Genomic DNA, 3,509 nt, shown 5'->3' on the forward strand with positions numbered 1-3,509 from the left:
TGCGTGTCAGGTTACGTCAATTCTTTTGTAGTTGAGAATAAATGAACTGTGGGCCTAACACGAATATTTGCAACACTCGCTTTCATAACATCATCGATATAATATATCGGGTAGGAGCGTTGCACTTTTGTCGATAATGTTTCGAAAACATTCTCACAAATATTCATTCTAGACCCTAAAGCAGTGTTCCCCAAAGTGGGCGATAACGCCCCCTTGGAGGCGTTTGAAACCTAGGAGGGGGCGATAAGAGGCCCAAAAAATGGGGGGCATTGAAATTAATTAGTAATGAAATTGTGGTTTTTAAGTTTTAGCTGAATAAAAATTAGGGGCGCTCTGAAATATAATTGATTTTCAAAGGGGGCGGTGAAAGAAATAAGTTTGACAACCACTGTTCTAAAGGGAATGTAAATAAAAACACCAGATAAATACATAGATGGTTATTTATTATAAAATAGGTATGACACATTCTTTTGAACTGTGTTTTACAGTTATAATTGAGACGCACATAGCAAAATTTATTTACCCACTGACTCTAATCAATTTGCCTTCAATTAAAATAAATTAAAGTTTGTTACCAAGAAATATTTTACGGATGGGATTCATACTACATTACTAGTTCTTATATAACAGAAAAGGATGGGAAGGGGAAGTGGATTTGACTGAGGACGCAGAGGAAGGAGAAATATCCTCTTTCTGCCTCGATTAAAGGTAAGTAACGTATCTGAAATAAATGGCTGTGTGTTCTATTTCAACGAATTGAGGTGAGGCTTATCGTTTTTCACCTCACATATATAAAACAATATTTAAGCTGATCAGTTCAGAATGTTCGTAAATCATATAATAATTATTTTTATTATAAATGTAGAAAATACTTTAAAAAATGTCTCAGTTATTAAAAAAATGCTTCAAAAATTTTAAATATTGATTTAAAATATTATAAAGCATGATTAGAATTCAGTGGGCTAAGCGTACATTGACTCTACATTAGAAAAATTCGACAACCTACAAAAAAAAAATTACAGGCCACAAAAAACCATTAAAATAGGACTCACAAAAACGATCCACGTCACCAAACAAAATGGCACTAAATTCCCGAATAACAAAAGGAAAAGGGGAAGAAAATTGTGCGAATAGAAAAAAAACAATAAAAAAAAAAATCATATTGCATAGAAGTAACAAAGATATGGCTTTTAAAAACTCTTTCATATAAAAAAATAATCTCAAATAAATAAATTACATTAAAAAAATAAACGAATAAATGTACAATATTTACATCAATTATTTATATAGAAATTGCATTTAAAAAATCATCAGGGGAAAATCGTGAAAATGGAAAAAAAATCATTTTTCGAGATCTGACGAAAAGCGGAAAAACTAGGAAGAGGAAACAAGAAATAGACAGTTTCTATGTCTTCTTCGATTCATAGTAAAATATAAAAAATCCCCCAACGTTTCATTCCCCTGTTGGACATGTCCATCTCTTTCCTACACTCCTTTTACTCGTATACAAAGCGAGTGTGCGAAAGAGACGGATTTATATAAATGACAAATACATTGATAAAAACTTACATTTAAATACACCTTAAACTACACTTAATGGAAACATCTAATATATTAAATAATTAAAGATTTCACTTCCACACTCCGACATCCAAAACTATTCAAGCCTTCCCAGTAAATAGATTAAATTCTGCGGATTATTGCACTTCATACCGCAATATACAAACAAACATAAACACAATTTAAAAATATTAAAAAGCAGACATTTTTTTTTATTAAATTGTAACATTGTGTTGTATGGATATGTATTTATTGAGGAAAGTATCAAGAAGACAATAAAAAAATAACATCCTAATATCAGTCTATTTAGAAAAACACTTACAACGCGTGCACAATAACATCAGACACTGTAATGACGTCACTACACACTCGGCTACAAACAACGCCAAGATATAATAACTGTGAATGTATAATAGCGTGATACTTGTATACAAACTGATTGCTCTTATCTTTTTTGTCTAAAGAAAGAGTGGAATAGCAGATATATTGTCGTAATATTGGGATTAGGTCTTATGTTATCGTGCACGGGTATTATAGGCCATTCGCTGCACAAAACCGATCTTATACAAAATCTGTCCATAGACCTTAACGTTTATATTAAAATAAGGTAAAAACCATGGACATAATAGTGTGCGAAAAATAATTATATAAAAAAAAATATCAACTCTTTTAAATACGATTATAAAAAGATGTAAAAAATTCACAAATCAAAAAGCTGCCCGATAACTTAAATGCATAAAATACATTGTATAAAAAATATACAAAATAATAATAGTAATAAAAAAATCTGAAATATGTAAAAATAAACCTTATTTATATTGTGATGAGATACAATTTTGATTAAAATATATTATTGAGAATCCGAGAATGACTGAACATTGCACAAAGATTACGTGATTTTTAAAGCAAAATAAAATTTGAATAAAAATAAAGCAAAAAAATCAAATATACATTTCATAAATCTCCATTAATTTTAAATACATAGAATAAATAAATGCATATATTATTTTAATAAAATAAAAACAGTACATCTAATCATATAAAAGCTAAATCGTGTCTGTTTCCATTATACAAATTTAAAAAAAAATAATTAAAAATGGCAATAAATATCACACTGTATATTAATACCAATGACTCCAATACTTTCACAAATACACGATTTTACTCGATTATGCATCAACATTGACTATCTAGCGATTTATCTGCTGACACACACTAGCTAGACTGGCATTTTAGTATGTGTACACATTAACTACACTCGCATTATAGTCTGTGTACACACTAACTACACTCGTATTATAGTCTGTGTACACACTAACTACACTGGCATTATAGTCTGTGTACACACTAACTACACTGGCATTATAGTTTGTGTACAAACTAACTACACTGGCATTATAGTCTGTGTACACACTAACTACACTCGCATTATAATTTGTGTACACACTAACTACACTGGCATTATAGTCTGTGTACACACTAACTACACTGGCATTATAGTTTGTGTACAAACTAACTACACTGGCATTTTTAGTCTGTGGCAAGACTGTGCAGTACTTTAAGTGTCACACTCACCAAACTATGCCCAACATTTGAACAAACATATACAAATATTGGATAATTTAGTTCACTGGTATACCACTTCAAACAGCTCATAAAGAGCCTTATTACAGATTATATACGACCTAAAATATCAAATGGGAGTATAAATATTTGTTGTTTCGCCCAAACACGACCTTACTCGCTATATTTATTATACAAATACATAATACAACATAATGCCAAGCTTCGATTATTATATCAAGCAAATATATAAATAAAATATATTAAACAATAAATAAAAGCTCCTATATAATATTTTGCACATATATAAAGAACGTTACACATATATATATCACTATATGTTAATTAATATTAACAATTACATCAATAATTACTTTTCGAGTGAA

This window comes from Papilio machaon, chromosome 23 (assembly GCF_912999745.1).
Source record: "Papilio machaon chromosome 23, ilPapMach1.1, whole genome shotgun sequence".
Classification (NCBI taxonomy): Eukaryota; Metazoa; Arthropoda; class Insecta; order Lepidoptera; family Papilionidae; genus Papilio; species Papilio machaon.